Consider the following 11,150-nt stretch of genomic DNA (forward strand, 5'->3'; position numbering starts at 1 on the left):
AATTTTGTTACTCGTGTATTTTGCAGTATGTGATTCGTCATTTTGTCTATAAAGTGTGTGTGTGTGTGTGTGTGTGTGTGTGTGTGTGTGTGTTTAAGTCATTCACACGCATCCCCAGGAAATAAAATAAAATAAAAAAGTTTAATTAACGCCATGAAAAACAGATTTGCCAAAGATAACTTGGTCTAAAGATGAACAAGCCTTAAGCGCGTCTGTTATGAGCAGCAAACTTTTCTAATTAAGCTTTTTTTCTTTTTTTTCTTTTTTTTTTTTACTCGAGCATAAAATGAGAGTAATGGTCTCAAGATAAGCAATCATTGGCGATATCATTAAACGGCATTTAATTTGCACCAAGAGAGAGAGAGAGAGAGAGAGAGAGAGAGAGAGAGAGAGAGAGAGAGAGAGAGAGAGAGAGAGAGAGAGAGAGAGAGAGAGAGAGAGAGAGAGAGACTTAAATTTACATATGCATTGTATAATAAGTTTTAAAATTTTTCTTTTATCTGTCTTTGAAACTCTTCTCAAACCTTTTTTCCCATCCCATCCTTCTCTCCTTCTCTTTCTTTCCTTCCCTTCCCTTCCTAAACTCTTTCCTCCTTGCCCCATTCCTCTTTCCTTTTTTCCTTCCCATTCCTCCTTGTCCCAGTTCTTTCCTCCGTCCCCTTCCTTTCTTCTGCACTTTTTTCCTGTCTTTTCCTTCTTTTCTCCATTTTCTCTCTTCTCTGCACCTTTTCTCCCTCTTCCATTCATCTTTTCTCCATTTCCTCTCTTCTTTATTATTTTCTTGTATTTTCCCTCCTGTCTATATTATTTTCCTTTTCTATACCCTTTTCTTCCTATCTTCCCCTTTTTTCTTCATTCCCTTCTTTTCTTACGTCCTTTCTTCCCTGTCCCATCCTTCTTTCCTCCATTCCCTCCCATTTCCTCCTTCTCTGATCCCTCACACAAGCTTCTCTCATCTCCATCATCTGCCCTCATTGTCCTAAGTATTCCTTCCTTACCCATTTTCTTTCCTCCTAAACCTTTTTCATCCCTCTTTTCTTCCCTCCGTCAATTAATCAGTTCAACTTTTCCTTAGTTTTTTTTTCCCTTCCCTACTGATTTGTTTCCCCATCGCCAATTAGACACCACGGGAAAAATACATCGAGGGACACTTTTGTTCCCCATCAGCATCAGAGGAAGGAAGGAAGTAAATACCACTGATTGTAACAAAACATGACCTACTCTGCTCTCCTGGGACCGTCCTGGTGAGAGAGAGAGAGAGAGAGAGAGAGAGAGAGAGAGAGAGAGAGAGAGAGAGAGAGAGAGTGGGGGTGGTGGGGCTCGTGGGGAAGGGATAGAGATGGGGAGAATCGAAGTCAGTTTCCAGGGAGGTAATAGAGAAGGGGACTTTTTATACAAGAGGGGCACTGGTCAAAGGCAACAAAATATATACCTATGAAAAGAAAGAGCCAAAAAAGTTTAACACAAATGAGAGAAGTGTCTTGAGACCTCGCTCTCGAAAGAATTCAATTTATAGGAAGGGGGAAATACAGAAGCAGGCAGGGAGTTCCAGAGTTTACCAGAAAAAGGGATGAAAGATTGAAAATACTGGTTAACCTTTTGCATTAGAGAGGTGGACAGAATAGGGGTGAGCAAAAGTAGAAAGTCGTGTGCAACGAGGGCGCGGGAGGATGGAAGGCATGCAGTTAGCAAGATCAGAAGAACAGTTGACGAGAAAATAGCGATAGAAGATAGCAGGAGATGCGACATTGCGGGGAAGAGAGAGAGGCTGAAGACATTCAGTTAGAGGAGAGGAGCTGGTAAGACGAAAGGCTGGTCTGGTCTGGGGGGACAGTCTCGTTAGGGGGACAGTAACCTGATGAAGCGAGCAAACACGCGGTTCAAGATTGTCCCAGAAACGAGTAATCATTGGTGACCGTCCTTAGCTCGGGACAGGACCATCAGCTGGGCGGCGGCGGTAGTGGTGGCGACGGCGGTTGTGGTGGTAAGGTTAAACGAAGAGGAAGAAAAGGAAGAGAAGTAAAAGGAAAAGCCAGAGGAGGAGAAAGAAAAATAGAAGAAGGCGCGAGAGAAGGAGATGAGGAGGAGAAGGAGGAAAGCGCTATAGAAGAAAGAAGAGTAAGTAGAGAAGTAATGATGGGTGTTGGAGTGCCCTTCTCTCTCTCTCTCTCTCTCTCTCTCTCTCTCTCTCTCTCTCTCTCTCTCTCTCTCTCTCTCTCTCTCTCTCTCTCTCTCTCTCTCTCAAGTGTGTCGGTGTGTAGTAAATATTTAAGAGAGTTCTTAAAGAAAATAGATCGCTGAGAGAGAAAAAAAAAGAATGTCAAGCAAAGAGGACAAAGAAAAAAATCAATAACTTTGCTTCCTCCTTCCTTCCTTCCTTCCTTCTTTCAACCTTTCCTTCAGCATATTCCTCCATCACTTCTTCCTTCATATCTCCTCTCCTTTAACCCGTTTACTCCTCATCCCTTTTACATTTTTATCTCCTCCTTCCTCTTCCTCCTCCTTCTCCTCCTTGCCAAAATAACATTGCCTTCCTAATATCCTTCATCCCCCTACCCACCCCCCAATATCCTCAGTATCCTTTTGTGTCCCACGCTTCCTAACCTCCCTACCCCATCCTTCCCCTTCCTTCATCCTTCTCCATACACTCCGGCCTCGCTTCTTATAAACAGACGAAGACGAAGCCAAAGTCAAGAAGCCGAACACACACATACTTCCGAACGAGGGCAGTGGTGGTGGTGGTGGTGGTGGTTGTGTTTAGTGATTGAGAATATTGGTTTCAGGCAAGTTGGTTGTGTATGTGGGGGAGAAAATACTTATATTAAGGTGAGCAGTGAGACAGGTATTGGTGCTTGGGTCGTGATGGTGGTGGTGCTTGTGGGTGGTGATGATGGTGATGGCGGCTGTCTGTTCTCTTTGTGTTTATTTTATTTATTTATATTATTTATTCATGTCATTTGGCCCTTTTGTTTGTTTTGATTGTTACTATTGCATGTATTATGCATTAATCTATTTATTCGATAATAGTAGTAGTAGTAGTAGTAGTAGTAACAGTAATAGTAGTAGTAGTAGTAGTAGTAGTAGTAGTAGTAGTAGTAGTAGTAGTAGTAGTAGTGCTAAAGCAATAACAGAGAGAGAGAGAGAGAGAGAGAGAGAGAGAGACCAGAGGAACCATGAATCTATCAACTTTCCACTCTCTCTCTCTCTCTCTCTCTCTCTCTCTCTCTCTCTCTCTCTCTCTCTCTCTCTCTCTCTTTCTTCTTCCTACTATTTTTTTTTCCTCTACTCCTCCTCTTCCTCCTCTTCCTTCTTTGCCTCTCTTCATACTCATCTTTCTCCTCCTCTTTATCTTCCTTTTCCTTCTCCTCGTCCTACTTCTCTTCCTCTTTTTCTTTCTCCTCGTCTTACTCTTCCTCTTCTTCTTCCTCTTCCTCCTCCTCCTCCTCTTCCTCCTTTTCCTTCTCCTCGTCCTTCTCCTCCTCCTCCCCTTTTTCCTTCTCCTCCTCTTTCTCCTCTTCCTCCTCCTTTTCCTTATCCTTCTCGTCTTACTCCTCCTCCGCTCTCACTTCTTTCTGCTTCCGCACTCTCTCTTTCTCATTTACGTTTGTGTGTGTGAGAGAGAGAGAGAGAGAGAGAGAGAGAGAGAGAGAGAGAGAGAGAGAGAAAGTATGGGCCAGTATTTACTGTACAATAGGTGTCTTCAACACGAGAGAGAGACATGAGGGCAGGCACGGCTGGCAGCGAGGGGGCGCGCGGCGTTTGCCTGGGAACAAAATGGCGTCCCATTTCCCACTTGTCGCTACTCACAATATTGGTGCTCGATAAGGAGTGAGTGGCGGCCATCTTGCAAATCAATGAATTACAGATAATGTGGTATTTGAACGTTAACTAAAGAAATACTGAATTAACCTAAATACTATATTAGTGATGGTTTGCATTCTCTCTCTCTCTCTCTCTCTCTCTCTCTCTCTCTCTGTGTGTGTGTGTGTGTGGACATGTGGTTCTCCTACACGTTCTCATCGCAATACTCTTCCAGTAAATCCATGAACAAAAAATATTTCTATAAAAAATATATTTTATGACAATACGTGTGTGTGTGTGTGTGTGTGTGTGTGTGTGTGTGTGTGTGTGTGTGTGTGTGTGTGTGTGTGAAGAGGCAAGCAAGTTGGCGTTGCCTTACACACACTGTATTCACACTGTGCACGTGTCTGACTCTGCCTCAGTGTGTCAGGCCGAAGCTGCCACACAAACGCTTGTTTTTCCTTTTTAAGGCTTCCTCTCATCACACCGTGACACCTGATGACCATTATACAGGCACTGGTGCTAGGGATAGTAGTGGTAGTGGTAGTAGTGGTGGTGGTTCGAGTAGTAGTAGCAGTTGTAGTAGTAGTAGTAGTAGTAGTAGTAGTAGTAGTAGTAGTAGTAGTAGCAGTAGTAGTAGTAGTAGTAGTAGTGGTGGTTGTAGTAGTAGTAGTACCAGAAGTAGTAATGGAGGTGGTAGTAGTACTAGTAGTAGTAGCAATGGTGGTGATAATAGCAGTAGTAGTAGTAGTAATGGTGGTAGTAGTGATAGTTCTAGTGGTGGTATTAGTAGTAGTAGCAGTAGTAGTAGTAGTAGTAGCAACGGTGGTAGTAGTAGTAGTAGTAGTAGTAGTAGTAGTAGTAGTAGTAGTAGCAGCTGTAGTAATGGTGGTGGTAGTAGTACTAGTCTCTTCTAGACAGGGTGGAATCAAAAGCTTTTCGTCTCATCAACTCCTCTCCTCTAACTGACTGTCTTCAATTTCTCTCTCACCGCTGCAATGTTGCATCTCTAGCTGTCTTCTACCGCTATTTTCATGCTAACTGCTCTTCTGATCTTGCTAACTGCATGCCTCCCCTCCTCCCGCGGCCTCGCTGCACAAGACTTTCTTCTTTTTCTCACCCCTATTCTGTCCACCTCTCTAACGCAAGAGTTAACCAGTATTCTCAATCATTCATCCCTTTCTCTGGTAAACTCTGGAACTCCCTGCCTGCTTCTGTATTTCCACCTTCCTATGACTTGAATTCCTTCAAGAAGCACGATTCAAGACACTTATCCTTCAATTTTTGGCTACCACTTTGGACCTTTTTATGGGACTGGCATTTCAATGGGCTTTTTTTTATTCGACTTTTGTTGCCCTTGGCCAGCGTCCTTCCTTCATAAAAAGTAGTAGTAGTAGTAGTAGTAGTAGTAGTAGTAGTAGTAGTAATGGTAGTGGTGCTAGTAGTAGCAGTACTAGTAGCAGCAGCAGTAGTAGTAGTGGTAGTAGTAGTAATAGTAGTAGTAATAGCAGAAGTAGTCCCAATAGTCGCAGTAGTATTGACAGTAGTAGCAGTAGTAGAAGTACTCGTATTATTATTATTATTATTATTATTATTATTATTATTATTATTATGAGTAGTAGTAATAGAAGTAGTAGCAGTAATGGTGGTGGTGGTGGTGGTGGTGGTGGTGGTGGTGGTGGTGGTGGCAGTGGTGGTGGTGGTGGTGGTGGTGGTGGTGGTGGTGGTAGTAGTAGTAGTAGTAGCAGTAGAAATAGTAGTAGTAGTAGTAGCAGTAGTCGCAGTAGTATTAACAGTAGTAGCAGCAGTAGTAGTAGTAGTACTAGTATTAGTAGTAGTAGTAGTAGTAGCAGTCACAATCGTAGTAGTAGTAGTAGTAGCAGTAGTCGCAGTAGTATTAACAGTAACAGCAGTTGAAGTACTACTAGTATTAGTAGTCATAATCGTAGTAGTAGTAGTTAGTAGTAGTAGTAGTAGTAGTAGTAGTAGTAGTAGTAGTAGTAGTAGTAGTAGTAGTAGTAGTAGTTATAGCAGTAATAGTAGTAGTAGCAGTGATAATCGTAGTAGAAGTAGCAGCAATACTCGCAATAGTATTAGTAGTAGTAGTAGTAGTAGCAGTGATAATCGTAGTAGTAGTAGAAGTAGCAGTAATACTCGTAATAGTATTAGTAGTAGTAGTAGCAGTGATAATCGTAGTAGTAGTAGAAGTAGCAGTAATAATCGTAATAGTATTAGTAGTAGCAGTATTAGTAGTAGTAGTAGTAGCAGGCCATGGCGGCAGAAAAGAGTGTCCTTTGTGTGAGTTTGTTTGTCCTTTGTAGTGAAAGAGGAAAGAGCGTTGCGGTAAGTAACAGTGATGGTGTTGGTGACAATGCACACTCATGTCGGCAGCCACACACACACAATTTTGAAGGAGGGAAACAGACAACAGTGGGTGACGGCAAGCAGCCTTAGCGGGTGGCGTGACGTTGCTGCGAGCGTGGCGGAGAGGGAGATGACAGGAAGCAAGGGGCAGGTAGAGGAGGAGGAGGAGGAGGTGACGACAACAACTACTATTACTACTACTATTACTACTGCTACTACTACTACTACTACTACTATTATTTCTACCACAGTTACTACTATTTCTGCTACTGCTACTGGTGCTGCTGCTGCTCCTCCTCCTCCTCCTCCTCCTCCTCCTCCTCCTCCTCCTCCTCCTCCTCCTCCTCCTCCTCCTCCTACTACTACTACTACTACTACTACTAATAATAATAATAATAATAATAATAATAGATTTACTACTATTAGGAGGAGGATACACGGGTGGAGGATGGAGAGAGAGAGAGAGAGAGAGAGAGAGAGAGAGAGAGAGAGAGAGAGAGAGAGAGAGAGAGAGAGAGAGAGAGAGAGAGAGAGAGAGAGAGAGAGAGAGAGAGAGAGAGAGCAGGCAAACAACTGTGTGTGTGTGTGTGTGTGTGTTATAACAAGACAAGTGGCATTAAAAAGCACGTAATTTACTGACAAGCATTGCACGACAACATTACTGCGGTGATTAAAAGTACTCCTGTAAAATGCAACGTGGCATCATACAAGCCAGGCAGGAGGGCAGCGAGGCCCAGCGACCTTGAAAACAGCTGACTGACTCACAAGAGAGAGAGAGAGAGAGAGAGAGAGAGAGAGAGAGAGAGAGAGAGAGAGAGAGAGAGAGAGAGAGAGAGAGAGAGAGAGAGAGAGAGAGAGAGAGAGAGTGCACTGTAAGATTTTTTTATTTATTTCTGTGAATAAATTACGGTATCCATGAATAGTATTTTTATCTGTAATCCTACACACACACACACACACACACACACACTAATAATAATAATGATAATAATAATAATAATAATAATAATAATAATAATAATAATAATAATAATAATAATAATAAATAAATAAAAATAAAAATACTAAAAAATATGAATCAAGGAATGACGGTAAAGCGGACAGGGAGGCTTGCAAGGAAGTAGTAGTTGTAGTAGTAGTAGTAGTAGTAGTAGTAGTAGTAGTAGTAGTAGTAGTAGTAGTAGTAGTATAGTCAAAATAGTAGTATGAGTAGTCGTAACAATAATAATAATAGTCGTAGTAGTACTAGTAGAAGTAGTAGTAGTAACAGTTATCGAAATAGTAGTAGTAGTAGTAGTAGTAGTAGTAGTAGTAGTAGTAGAACTAATATTAGTATTAGTAGTAGAAGTAGAAGTAGAACGAGTATTAGTATTAGTAGTATTAGTAGTAGTAGCAGTAGTAGTAACAGAAGTAATTGTAGTGGCACTGGTAATTGTAGTAGTAGTAGTAGTAGTAGCATTTAGGTAGAGCGAGTGTGAGGTGCGGTTCACACCAGCCAGTCACTGTCACCGCCGTCCGTGACGTCATGAGTGGGGGAGGGAGCGAGGAGAGCAGCTCCTGTGTGGGCGGCGGAAAGGGGAAAGGAGCGTGAGGCGGGTGGGGACCAGAAGGAGTGGATGGTGGGTGGGGGGCGGGAAGGGGAGGATGGCAGGCGGGGAGCTGGAAGGAGTGGGTTGCTGGTAGGGGCCTGGCAGGAGTGGGTGGCGAATGGCGGTTAGGAAGGAGTGGGTTGAAGGGAGGGGAGGAAGGAGTGGGAGGGGGTAAGGGCAGGAAGGCGTGCTGGCAGGTAGTGGCCGTGAAGGGGCTGCTGGCTGGTGGGCGGCCAGTAGCTGCTGCTGGCGGAAGTGGGAAGGAGTGGCTGGCGGGTGGTGGGGAGGGAGAGATTGGGGTGATAGGAGGCGTCTCTGACTTACACAACAAGATGGCGTCCTGTCTGAGATGGTGGCAAGTGTAGTTTCCCGGCCAGCGGCATTATGGGTCTTATAAAACAGGGGGAGATCTTTCTGTACACAACATGCACTTGTACACAACACACGTGTGGCTGTACACCTGGCGACTACTCAACACACCTGGTACACTACTGGTAGCACACTTCAGGGAGGGCTTGGCCAATCCTGGTTATCTTGACCACCACTAAGTCTATGAGGAGGAACACAATGCGATACACACGCGCACCACACAAGATACGCCGCCACACTGGCTGCAGGCTGAGCGGCATCCCTTTGGCTCAGTGTTTCGAGGCCGTTCGGTACTTGAGCGACACACAAAAGTCTATTTAATATACAGGGACGTGTTCAACCAACGAACACACTCATATCCACCAAAAAAATAAATAAAATAAATAAATAAATAAATAAAATTAATTAAATAATTAAATTATACTAAATTATTAAAATTACTATTGCTTCTACTCTTACTACTACTATTACTGCTACTACTACTACTATTGTGTGTGTGTGATATTATTGATAGCAATCATAATAACAATATAACAACAATTACTACTACTACTATTATTACTACTATTACTACTACTATTACAAATATAAATGCTACTACTGCAACTGTTTTTGCAACAATTCTTAAGGCATTAATATTAATATTCACATAGTAGTAGTAGCAACAGTAGTAGTAGTAGTAGTAGTAGTAGTAGTAGTAGTAGTAGTAGTAGTTGTAGTAGTAGTAGTAGTAGTAGTAGTGAGAAATCATGAATACTACCTCTACCACTACCACTACTACTACTACTACTACCACACAGGCATGCTTATGAAGGTCGTGAACAGTTCCATCTGATACAAACTTAGCTGTGATGCGAGCAATGGCGCGTCACCTTGGTGGATCCCTGTCAAAGTGTCTTGTGAATTGTCTTTGCACTTTTGACATTTTCGTGCCTCCAGTAACACTTTATGACATGTTCTTTCTTCAAAGCTTAGTCTTACTTCTGCCATTATTATTTTGGCCAACTGTTTCTGAAAAAAAAAAAAAAAGAATTATAGCGAGTCAAACAGTGAGTACATTTTTGGATGACTCTCTCTCTCTCTCTCTCTCTCTCTCTCTCTCTCTCTCTCTCTCTCTCTCTCTCTCTCTCTCTGTCTCTGTTTATACAGATAGATACAGATAGATAGATGTACACAGATACAGACTTGTGCTTGTGGAGTATAAATGTAAGAGCATGAAGCACAGTGTGTCTCTCCCCACAGGCACCTCCCGCCTCGCGCCTTCCTTCCTCCCGTCTCCCGGAGTGTACACACCTGCACTCTTGAGGTGAGTACACTTACTCTTTTCTTTCCTTGTAATTGTTTTCACTGTGTTTTCTACTGCACACACTCAGAAAGTAGAAAATGAGGCACTAACGAGGCAAGACTATATACCACAAAAACTGGACACAATCTGTCTATCTACCTGTCTACCTATCTGTCTCTGTCTGTCTGCATCCACATCTGTCCGCCTGTCTATATCCTCACCGGAACAGAGGGCGGAGCTTACGGTTTAGGAAGCTCTCTGTTCAACTGATTTTTGGGTCTTGTCGAGTTGATTACTGTTTGAGAAATGTGTGGGTTTTGGAGCCTTTTGTGTGAAACATCTATATACTTAATAGGGAGGCAAATACTGAACATGTCATGAACTTTATCGAGGAGTCTTTTCAAGCTGGAGTCCACGGCCTGTGAAACGAGGGGAGACCACTCCACTGTGTACTGGTGGGCATCTTTTCCGCCAAAGAAATCATTGCCAAAAATGCATACGGTCCACGCACGCACGCACGCACGCACGCACGCACAAACACACACACACACACACACACACACACACACACACACACACACACACACACACACACACACATATGTTTAAATGTCTCTCAAACAGCTGGCATTTCAAAAAGAATTGTGGGTAATGTAACAAGTGAAGCAGTGAGTGACACGCAGTGTACTTCACGCTGCCCACATCTCATGCACTGCCTTCCTACATGGGCATCTACATGGCCGTCTTTTTAACAAAAGCAACAAGACGGCAAAATAAAATTCTTCGCTGTACATTTTCCGTAAAGAGTCTGCATCCAAAGCTTCCTCAGCCTTCAGTATTTGCAGGCTTCCCTTCATTCATAAGTACTTCACATTGTTATTAATACATCAAAATCTTGGACATAATGCAATATTCAAATTGGCATAAAATGTTTCTCACACGAGAAGTAACAACGTTAACCTTATTTGTGCGATACTGACAACAATATTATTCACAAACAGTGTGACAAGTTGGACCAAAATTGTTGTGAACAGTTTGCCTCTTGATAGACAAAGTTCTTCTTACAACTGATAAAATGTTCAAACAAACAACAGGTTAAAAAGTAACCACTTCATCAACAAAAGCTGTGATTTTGATGCTATTTATTGCAGTCATCGCATTTGTTGCTGTTATCATTATTACTTTTATTATTATTATTATTATTATTATTATTATTATTATTATTATTATTATTATGTTGATGATGATGTTGTTGTTGTTGTTGTTGGTATTTATTGTTGTTGTTGCCCTAGTTACCAGTATTAGTTATTAATTATGTTTATTAATGCTAGTTACTATTATTTGTTACTAATAATATTCTTATTGGTATTATTATTATTATTATTATTGTTGCTGTTGTTGTTTTTGTTGTTGTTGTTGCTGTTGTTGTTGGTGTAGTTATTAGTATTATTGTTATCACTACTCTTGTTGTTATTGTTATTATCATCATTATTTTATTATTATTAAGTTAGTGTGAGACACTTGTATTAGTGTTTATCTTCTCTGTAGCGGCGCGGTACTGCCGCTGTACAATACAATTCATTATGTTGTTGTACATTATAATTTGTTTGCACTCCTGCCCTCTGCTCTACTGTACAATACACCGTCAGAGAGCCTCGGCTCACGTGACTGTGTATTGTATGTACACCTTGAAATACTTTATACAGGTTTGCTTACTTGATTACTTACTTAATTACTTACTT

The sequence above is a fragment of the Scylla paramamosain genome, chromosome 37 (genome assembly GCF_035594125.1).
Source record: "Scylla paramamosain isolate STU-SP2022 chromosome 37, ASM3559412v1, whole genome shotgun sequence".
In the NCBI taxonomy this organism is placed as follows: Eukaryota; Metazoa; Arthropoda; class Malacostraca; order Decapoda; family Portunidae; genus Scylla; species Scylla paramamosain.